Here is an 11,715-nt window from a genome sequence, read left to right on the forward strand (position 1 = left end):
GTTTATATCAGTGCATTCAGACAATTATACTTTCAGACAACAATTATATACTTTTTCAATTAAGAAAATGTGTTATGCACATAGCATAAATATATGACACGAAAATAAACAAAATATTTCTCTCATTTAAACACTGTTACCAATTTACACACGAGACTCAGAAAAAGGGTAATGAAATCACTAATGCATATTAGCAAAACAACCTACATTTGTATATTTCTTGATCAAATATCTTGAATATATATGCCAAATTTGTAGAATGATGCATGAGCCATATTTAATTAAATCCTTTTATACCTACATGCATTATCAAATATTCACAAAGCAGAGTTTAAATTGATGCACAGAGCAAAATATAAATAGTAACTATCCTACATATACATTCCTCAGTCTTTACATGTTTAAAACATCAATCACATATAACAACACTTGATTCAGATAATTTAATTGGGGGCACTTCCCTTGGAATTTTCATCTCAACATATTCTGGGCATATATATTGGTGATTAAATTCAATCAGCTTGTGCATTATGCTGTTCCAAAAAGATTCATCAAATCTGATCCTAAGAATTACATACTCTACATCTGACCAAACCACAAAGTCACACCAGGGAACATTCATCACATCCATCTGCATCTGTATCTGATAGTAATATTGATGATTTTTCCTTAGAGTAAGTGTACCTGTCTCATTATAATGCAGACAGAACCTGTTTAACTGGTCTTTTTTTTAGTCCATTCTTGAAAGAAGATACACTCTTGTGTTCCAGAATTGTAGGACATTTAATTTTCAATATGCCATACTCTGATGGCTCAATTGCATCTAAAACAAGTCCATCTGGGCTACAAGAAAGTTAAGAAATTGTCACATCTGGTTAAAGCCACAACAGTATTTGCATTAAAAATGTTTTGTATTGTGATGCTGTTACCCGTAATCGTCTCTGTCTAATCCACTGATCTGTATGCTGCTCTTTGTACCAACTCAACTGGATAAGGTCCATGTCCTTTATGAACAACAAGATTGCACAACATTGCTTCTCTCTGACATTTTAGGATTTCAAGTTGTTCGTCATCTAAAGTGCAATCTTTGTACTGATATGATAATATAGTTGTCCACATACTAGTGTTGTCAGTGTGACGTACAATGCACTATGAAAGATATACTTTTGCTTCCACTTCTGTTACTGACTGTAACGAGGGTGGCCTTGGATCGAAGTTAATAACATCATGGACTTTTATGTTTTTTTACTGACACGAAGAGATTCATGTACTTTCTTAGGCCGTTTCTCATGTTTCCTTCCTATATTCCATGTACATTTGCGGGATGTACAAGATGCTTTTTCATGTCCGTACTTCTCAACATAGTCTAGCACAGCAAAAAGCAAAGCAGCAACGTGATTGCATATTCCCATTGCAGATGCTACACGTGTACAAGTGGCATCTGTGACATAGCCAGAATCATAAGACAATTTCACTGTGACATCATAAAATACATTTACTCTATATGCTGCCATTACCTTCGCTTTAACAAATAATAATAATAATAATAATAATAATAATAATAATAATAATATTGAGGACTTTGTATAGCGCCTAATCTTTAGAAGCTCTAAGCGCTTTACAACATTAGACAACACCTTTTAAGATAAAAAAACATATAATGATATGATTACTAAAACAAACACCATGAAATTAGAAAACATAAAAAAACATGCTAAGAATATTTAAGGTAGGAAACATTATTAGGTCTTTAAGTTTGTTCTTGTAGTCGAAATAAGTTAGTTTTGAGAGCACTCTTGAATGTGATCACTGTGTCTTTGTGTCTAAGTTCAGTGGGCAATTCATTCCACGTTGCTGGGCCCTGGTATGCAAAAGAACGCTGTCCATATGACTTTGTTTTCATAGTGGGAATAATAAGTATACGATTGTCAGAAGATGAGTGTAAGTATCTTGCTGGTTTGTACACATGGGTGAGGTCGGATAGGAATGTTGGACTAGAGTCCGAGAGTGAAACGTAGCACAGAGAACAAAATTTGTATTTTATTCTGGATCAATTGGATAGCCAGTGTAGGGTACAGAGCAGCGGGGAGTGTGCTCTGATCGTGGTACTCTAAGTATGATCCGAGCAGCTCTGTTTTGAACTTTTGAAGTTTCTGGAGCAGATATTTAGATAAACCAGACAGAACTGAGTTACAATAGTCCAGTCTTGAAAGTACTAATGAACACACAAGTGTTTCAGTGGCATCAACTGAAAGATATTTTTGAATGGAGCTGATGCGTCTCAGCTCAAGATGTGCAGCCTTGCATATGTTCATGACACGTTGGTGCAATGTGAGAGAACTGTCCAGAGTAACACCTAGGATTCGTACTGATTGTGTGAATTTAATGTTGGTGTTACTGATATTTATTGTTTAAGGTAAAAGATGTAAATGAGAAAGTCTTTGTGTTGTGATCAGAATGGCCGCAGTTTTATCATCATTCATCTACAGCTTGTTACATGTCATCCATGATTTCACATCAGAAATGCACCGCTCTACACCTTGGATGGTATCATCAACTTCAGTTGGATGGCTAGATTTGTATATTTGGGTGTCATCAGCGTACAATTGGTGAGACACTGGATGATGATCTATGACACTTGAGAGCGACTTAGTGTCTAGAATAAAGAGAACAGGTCCAAGAACAGACCCCAGTGGAACACCACAACATAGACCAACTGGGCTAGAGTGTATTCCATTTGCAGATACAATTTGTGTCCTGTTGACCAAGTAGGACCTGATCATGAATCATGAATGAAGGCTGTATCATGAATGCCAAATACGTGCTGGAGACGGTGAAGTAATATATCATGGTCTATTGTGTCAAATGTTGCAGACAAATCAAGGAGGGTGAGCACTGTAATCTTTCCGCTATCCAACGCAGAGAGAATGTCATTACTACGTTTAGAAGAGTAGTTTCAGTGCTGTGGCAAGGGTGATATGCAGATTGTACATTGCTAAAAAGTCTGTTTCAATTCAGATGAGATACAAGCTGGGATAGAACAACCTTTTCTAAGATTTTTTATATGAATGGAAGATTAGAAACTGGACGGTAGTTCTTTAAATCGTTATGGTCTAGTATTGGTTTCTTCAGCAGAGGCTTTACAATAGCAGTTTTGAAAAATGATGGGAATTCCCCGGATGAGAGAGAGGTGTTAATAACATCAGGTAGTGAAGGCAATACTGGATCTAAGCATATGATGAATTTTTTTCACAGTCTTTCATGTTCTGTACATGTCCGCTGTCAAAAATACCATTCCTTTTCTTAACGGTTTGGAGGTGTGCTAATCTTGTATACAATCTTCATCAATGTCCTCAATTGATGCCTCTGGCATGAACGGTACAGACTCTACAATTGGGTGATGAATGTGTCCTTTGTTAAATTGTTCTGGAATATTAGTTGATGGAAAAGTATCACATCCAATGAGAGGCATAAATGGTATTGATTTCTTCACATCATTATAATTCGGTTATGTTGTTTAAGTTTCTTCTACCTTTTCTCATTTTACTTACCGCTGCCCACATCACCTGTGATATCCCTGTCTTTCCCTGCCTTGATACAGTCTTGGACTCTGTCAAGAACAACAAAAGCAACAACAACAACAACAACAACAATAATAATAATAATAATAATAATAATAATAATAATAATTAGAATAACAATAGCAAAAATAACCATCAACAAATATAGCAATAACTTTCATTACTTACATACCCATGCAATTCTGTCAATTCTCTCAAAAGTGCCGGGATAATAATAAGGATAATAATAATAATAATAATAATAATAATAATAATAATAATGAGTAGAAGAATAACTATTGCCAAACGAACCACCAGATAACAGTAACCTTAATTACTTATATATCCATTCAATAATGACAAAATTACCAGGCTTATTTGTGATAATAATAATAATAATAATAATAATAAGAAGAAGAAGAAGAAGAAGAATATAAATACTGAAAGGATAATATAAGCACTGGAACAATAACAACAATAATAACAACAATAATAAATTGCACTTGTTGTAAATTTGAATATCAACGTAATGGTGGGTGTTATGGGGTGCCTTATTGAACATAACCATACAAGAATTATAGGTTGCTGCATTTGTATTGGAAAATATGAACGAGTTTTTAGGATGGAATACTGCACGACCTTGGGAGTGCAGTATATCCATCCGACAAAACGAGTTCATATTTTCCCATACAAATGCAGTTACCTTTTTATTATATGCTCATTCTTTTATTCTACCTAAGGCTTAATTGTATAAACAAAATACACTACAAGAAACAACATAAATGAATGTATGCCCTATTCGAAACTAAATATACAAGCGCATACTTATCATTACACAACAACTTTATTACTGCGCACATAACTCCGCCCAGATAAATTTGAACTTAGTCGCGCGCTCGACATAACTTTCGAAAGAAAAAGGCGTGTCTAGTTAAAATTGAAATTTGGAGTCATATTGTGAATGAATGTGCATTGCATCAACTTTTCCATTTGATGTGGAATGTGGCAGTCCACGAAACGTCTGTTTGAGTTCATTCAGAAACAAATTTAAGCAACCACAACGTAAAGCGCCTCTACGCGAGTGTACATGATTTGTTTACAAATCAAAGTGCTGGCGTCTGCGTCCATTGTTTGTTTACAGTAGAAAAGTAGTTCCTTTATGCACGTGAATGCTATATGTGTATTGGAGCGCGGGTTCAATATCGGGTGATATTATATGCTCATTTTTTTAAATTAAAATCTATAAGTATAAAATTGAAGCATTTTATTATTGTATTTATTAGCCAAGTGATGGTGCAAGTGCGCTCGTGAGTACGATATAATAATACTTATTATATGCTCATTTATATACTCGTGCAGTATTCCATCCAAAAACTTCGTTCGTATATTCCCATACAAATGCAGTAACCTATAATTATTATATGCTCATTATTCTTCCCCGTTAACTTTACATTATCAGAATCGTTCAATATTTTACGATATTGCGCACCTTCATATTGCACCCACGCGCAGGACACGTGTGCCCAATAGTGTATTAGAACTACTTTGTAAACAAATCATGTACATTCGCATAGTAGGCGCAATGCGTTTTGGTTGATTAAATTTGTTTCTGAATGAACTAAAGCAGATGTTTCGTGTACTGCAACATACCAGCTGTTCTGTTACATTCCACGTTAACTTTTTGATACATTGTTTCAGATTTTGCGATAGACACCAGATTTCATAAAATTGCTTGGTACCTACAAATAACATGCAAGCTATAAAGGCATAAACTGTCTTCTTTAGCTGGTAATAAGAATGGCAAAAAATATACTTACACTTTTACATCGAGAATTTCCTCAAAATGTACTTTCTTAGCTCTACAAATCCGAATTACATGAGCCATGTCATGAGTTCTCAAGCTTGATTACACATTTCGAAATTGTACTGTAATTTCGACTATATTCCAAGTGCAATTACATCTTCCTTATTGTACTTAAAATGAAATAAACATTAAATTAAATAGCATCTTTTTGATAATTGCAATTGAAACACTTCATATATTCCACACATTATGATCTCAAATAGTCAATGACAGAACAAACAAACTTGCATATGTAAGCACGCTTCTCCCGCGCCGCTTCAATCTGATGTATTTCATGTACAATTTGCACAGATGAATCCAGTCCAAAATCACAAACTTTCGTCGAATCGAAACAAAACACCAAAATCTATTCATTCCATATCCAATGGAAAAGATGTTGCAATGCGTATTCACTCATAATATGACTGCAAATTTCAATTAGATACGCCATTTTCTTTCGAAAGTTATGTCCAGCGCGCGACTAAGTTCAAATTTATCTGGGCGGAGTTATGTGCGCATTAATAATGATGTTGTTGTGTAATGATAAATCTGCACTTGTGTATTTAGTTTGGAATACGGCACACATTCATTTACGATGTTTCTTGTAGTGTATTTTGCTTATATAATTAAGTCTTAGGTAGAATAAGAAAATGAGCATATAATAAAAAGGTTACTGCATTTGTATGGGAAAATATGAACTCGTTTTGTCGGATGGATATACTGCACTCCCAAGGTCGTGCAGTATTCCATCCAAAAAACTCGTTCATATTTTCCAATACAAATGCTGCAACCTATCAATATTGCACGATTCTGACAATGTAAAGTTAACGGGGAAAAGAAATGAGCATATAATAATGTACTGTTATAATACAAACACATGTGAAAGTGACTTCTGGTTTGTATGGTTACTGTATATATAAAATATACTGCAGACAGAAAAAAATCGATATTTCTGTTATTTACAAGACCTTACATACAAAAGAATATTGAAAATACAAGATACAAAATGCACGATACAAGAAACTATATTTAACGATCGTAGTCCAGAAAATATAAATACACTAGATATAAACAGTATAATATTTGTTTTGACTCGCCTTTTAAGCAGTATGCTTCTTTTTCCGTTCTTGGGCAGGCCTCGACATTCTAACTGAACAAATGTATCGCCTGGTACATCGTTTTCACTAAGAACAATAATACGGAAAATATCCCTGGTCGCCATTAAACTGGTTCGCCTTATCAAGAAGCTATTTTTAGAATCTGATGTCACTGTTTGTGACGTAACACAGAGGTAAAAAATACAAGCGCCAATCAAAGACTCCCTGTTGAAACCTGTCGTTGGGAGAAAAGAATCTGTATTTACCATTGATAGCGTAAGAACTTCCAGTCAAAGACTCCCTGTTGAGACCCGTCGTTGAGATGAAAGAAAATGCAATCAATGCAATAAAAGTGACAAAGGGCACGAATACCATTATTCATTCATTTGTCTCAGATTTTACAAAGAGAGAGCTATGTTTCTAAAACCATTTCTTAACAGAAAGCCAGTAAACACTGGCTTTGGTGAGCTTTATTTAGGGATTTATTTGCATTGGAAAAATAAAGTGTGCTCTGCATAAATACCTCACTAAACCCAAATATGAACGTTCTGGTGTAATGGTGTGTTTGGAATTGATTTGAAAAGAACGAAAAGCATAGCCCGAAGTCGCAAATCACACTGTGTATAAATAGTACGTGGATGTGCTTTCATGCTGGGAAAATTCAATCGAATCGAGGAGGAGTAATTATTTCGTCAAGAACAAAGAGTGGTAGAAGAAATAGAAGAACTGCGATCGCCATACTATGAGTGAAGAGTTACTTTTTAATTTACGCATCATGTTCGACAGTGAAATGCACATTATACTTCAAACAATTTATGAAGCTATAAATCGCTAAATCCAGCCAGCCTTAGCGTTCGAATTATTTCGTAAATGTTATAAAGCCGTTCTAAGTGTGAAATCCGTCGACACAACGACTTGCACTGCGTTTCTTACTTGCAGCTCGTAATCTTTTATATTATAAAGAAGGCAACCCACTGTGAGAAGTTATTAAAATGCTGTATGTGCAGATCAATATCAACATTATCGACTCTATTCATAATTTTAAACTAGCAGAATAGATCCCGATATACCAGCATAGTGTAGAACGAAAGTTCTTAGTCTACGCAACCTCTGTAAACAAAATTAATGCTAAATGTTCCAGAAAATTTCAGCCGAACTTAACAAACTAACTAATCAGTCATAATAATATGCAAACATTTTGTTCCGGCTTGTTGGATTGTGTCTGAGTCATTACAATTTCGGTAACTGGAGATCGCGGCACACAGCGGAGTCGGGCCATAACAAAATCGGCCCATTACAGATTCATCCCATACAAATTTGCTTTAAGAAATTTCCCATTACGGAGTCGGCCAACAATAAAGTAGAACTTACCCTTGATCTCGTGTGGCTTCCTTGTTGCTGTTAAACAATAAATAGCCAACAATGTCTGTTTCGGACCAACGTTGTGTGTGTGTGTGTGTGTGTGTGTGTGTGTGTGTGTGTGTGTGTGAATGATTTGGATTTTTTTTTAATTCAGTCATATTGCTACGATGTCTGCAGTGTGGCAGTTTATAGCGATGTCTAGCAGTGGGTCATCACGTCCCTCCCCGTCGCACTATCCTGACACCTTGCAGACAAATCATAATACTAATGATGAGTACCAAGCGAGCCAGCTGTTTGTACCATTTTTATAAGTCTCTGGCATGACTTGACCGAAATTCGAACCCGCTACCTCGCGCATCCGAGGCGGACGTTCTAACCACTTAGACCATCGGAGCAGTGAATCAAATTTTGTAAGTTTTGTAATCTTTTAGTAGTTAAGTGGGGCACTATACGTACAATGGGAATTAGCATTACAGACCCCCCCCCCCGGGTCAATATACGTACAATGGAAATTTAACATGGCGAAAAATCGTGGGTCAATATACGTACAAGGGAATTTAACATGGTGAAAAATCGTGGGTCACTATACGTACAAGGGAATTTAACATGGCGAAAAAATCGTGGGTCAATATACGTACAAGGGGAATTGAACATGGGGAATAGAGTTTGGGCTTGTTTAGGGACAAGGGGATTTTTTTTTTTTTTTTTAAATTTTTTAAAAAAAGGGGTAGGCAATTGAAAGGCTATCTCTTTTCGAGAAATATGCGTGGCCCTGAAAAGGGCCTTTGGGTTTTCTTCTTCTTCTGCTTCTAATTTCTTCTTTTTCTCAACCAACTTCTTATTTTATCTCCTACACTCTTTCTCTTCTTTTCTTTCTTTTTTTTCTCCTCCTCTTCTTTCTTCTTCATTTCCTCCTCTTCTTTCTTCCTCTTCTCATTTTCTTCTTCTTTTTCAATTTTTTCGTTCCATTTGCGTATTCTTATCCTTTCCTCTTCATCCTCCTTCTCCTCCTTTATCTCTTTCATGACACCACTTATCATGTCCTTTACCTTTCTTAAGTTATTAATTTCCATCTTTACACGATGGGGACTATAGGAATAGTGGTCTTCAACGAGTCTTATTAACATCTGCTCCATCATTCCTAAATTGTCTAAAACGTCTTGCAATGTTTGCATTTTGTCAATTTGGTTAGAAGCCATCTTCTTTGTAGAATGGTTTGAACGACGAATACTGTGGGTTCTTATACGAAAAGCGCGGACGTGATGGAAAACATCCCCCTAAGACATAAAAATTGATCTTACCTAGATCATGATCAAACAACGCGCGGACGTGCAGGAAAACATCCCCACTTTTTCTCATTTCATATAATAAAACCCAAACTATACTCTCCACATACGCTAAGAAACAATAAACAAATCCATAATTTACTATCCACACAATCGTACGTGAGCGCTTACAATCACAAACACAAACACACAAACACACAAACACATACCCTCACACTATTTAAAAAAGAGTTAGAGTTTTTATATTCACACTACTCTACCTACACACATTGGCAAAATTAATAGCTATTTCTTTTCTAGAGTATTGGCTAGCCCTGAAAAGGGCTGTTGGTTTTTTTTTTTTTGAACTCCAGATGCACCTATCTAATGGTTGCACCTTCCTGGCCTGGCGCCACACACGCATCTTCTTCCCCAGTCTCCTTTCACCTTTCTTCTTGGGAGTGCAGAGGCAGGATATGTGGCTTCAGAATCCCAATTTTCGGTTTCTGGGATTCTGAAATTTCTTCTTCTCTCCTTTTCCTCCTCCTCTTCTTTGTTTCTTCTCTCCTCCTCTTCTTTTCTTCTTTCCTCCTCCTCTTTCATTCTTGCTTCTTCGACAATGGCCTCCGCGGCCAGTTCATTTAGTATGCGCCTGGCATATTCCAGGTGCATCTGGAGTTCTAACAGTTTCACAATTCTGGTGTTCATTCTTCTGGTGGTGTTGATCAATCAACAAGGGTAGCTAGACTGCCGAGCGAGTTTCAATTTATACTGAAAGCGCGGACGTGATGGAAAACATCCCCTAAAAATATAAAATTGATCTTATCTAGATCATGACCAAAGAAACAACGCACGGACCTAAAAGAAACACTCACTCACTTTTTTATGCTACCCATCACTATTTTAAAATTTTTTATAAATCACTTCAATAGACTATTTACATACGCAAAGCAATCCAATCTAACCCCAAATATACACCTCAAACACCAAAAAACAAAACAAACATCATATTAATCTACTATTCACACCAACTTACGTTAGCACTTACAAACACTCTAACACATACCCTCACATTTTTTATAAAAGAGTTAGTGTTTATATTCACACTACTCTACCTACACACATTGGCAAATTAATAGTTATTTCTTTTCTAGAGTATTGGGTAGCCCTGAAAAGGGCTGTTTTTTGTTTGCTATGGCAATCTTTTTTAGTTTCTAAGAATGCGATAGACTTTCTGGCGATAGGTCTGCTTCTTCGGAAAGAGAAGAAGAACTCTTTGGTGTCGATACGACAATCGACAAAGCCTCTGTCAGCTTCAGGTTGCTGCTGCTGCTGCTGCTGCTGTTGCTGCTGTTGCTGCTGTCTCTGAAGTCTGTACTTCTCTGTCCATTCTTCTTTTTCCCTGTTCATTTCTTCTCTGAAGAGTTCTTCTATCAGGTCTTCAGTGATTTTTAACATTCTCACATTCTCTATTTCTTCTGGCTTCGGTATCAGACTGTGTCTGACCCTATGCAAATTCACGTAGGCTTCGTTGAGCTTAGCTAGTTTGGAGCACATCTTCTTAGGAGGATGAGTCGACAATGGATGGTTAGACTGGAAACAACCCCGGTTCTTAAAGTCAAAGCGCGGACGTGAAGGAAACCATCCCCCACACGGTTTTCGAGCCGCAACGTTCAGTGAGTGTCATGAGAGGGATAGTAAGAAATGAAAGAGCATCAATCCAACATTCTTATGGCTAAACAAAAGACAAAGGCATTTTTTTTCAAAACACAACATTTTTTATTCAAAAATCACTTAACACTAAACAACAACTCTAACATTTTTAACAATAATCCAACATGATAACATCAAACATTTTTTTCAAATCACAAACATTTTTTCTCAATTGACAATCTACTTTAAACAGGGCTGACAACGTTGTGAATGAAATTGTGATTTCCACTGTTGGAAATCATTAGGCCATTGATTGACACTACGTTTCCTAGCTTGAGACAAAAGATAAGCATAATGGTCACAGAACCATCGATCTACATTCACATCGTTTCTCGAAGAAGAACGAGGATCAAAATGAGTCACTAAATGTTCTAAGGAATAGCCCAGGCTGCGATGATGCAGAAAATACACACAGTACTGTCCACACACCAAGGAATCTGTGCCTTGTAATTTCACATTATTGAATCGGGTGGTTTGAGCATTTCTTCTCATAAAGTCGATGATATCGTCTTCCAAAGGGAGCAATCCGTACGAATCGAAATATTCCACACATCCTTCTTGAGGAAAGTAGACGGCTACCCAGTGGGTTCCTGGGAGATGACTGTCGTCCGTGTTGATCACGTAAGCTTGATGGTCTTTAGGTTTGCGATGAGGGAGTTCATCTTTAGCACAGACGACAGGATTCCAAGAAGCCGTATATGAACTGTGGTTCAAAAGGTAATAAAGTTCCCAGGTATCCATTTGTGTGGTATTTTTCTTCACAGGTAATAATAAGTCGTCAATTCGATCCTGACTTTTTGCTTGAAAATGTCTGACAAATAACCGTTTCTTTGTTTCGTCTCCTCACTTTGATTCAGGAGAGCTTCGATACGATG

The 11,715-nt window shown here is 36.5% G+C and overlaps 1 pseudogene; it reads right to left on the reverse strand.

The window, feature by feature from the left end:
- Nucleotides 1-409: 409 nt before the first annotated feature.
- Nucleotides 410-3,472, reverse strand: LOC149802499 (uncharacterized; annotated as a pseudogene).
- Between the last annotated feature and the right edge of the window lie 8,243 nt (nt 3,473-11,715).

Source organism: Sinohyriopsis cumingii, chromosome 3, assembly GCF_028554795.1.
Source record: "Sinohyriopsis cumingii isolate HCF-2022 chromosome 3, ASM2855479v2, whole genome shotgun sequence".
Lineage (NCBI taxonomy): Eukaryota > Metazoa > Mollusca > Bivalvia > Unionida > Unionidae > Sinohyriopsis > Sinohyriopsis cumingii.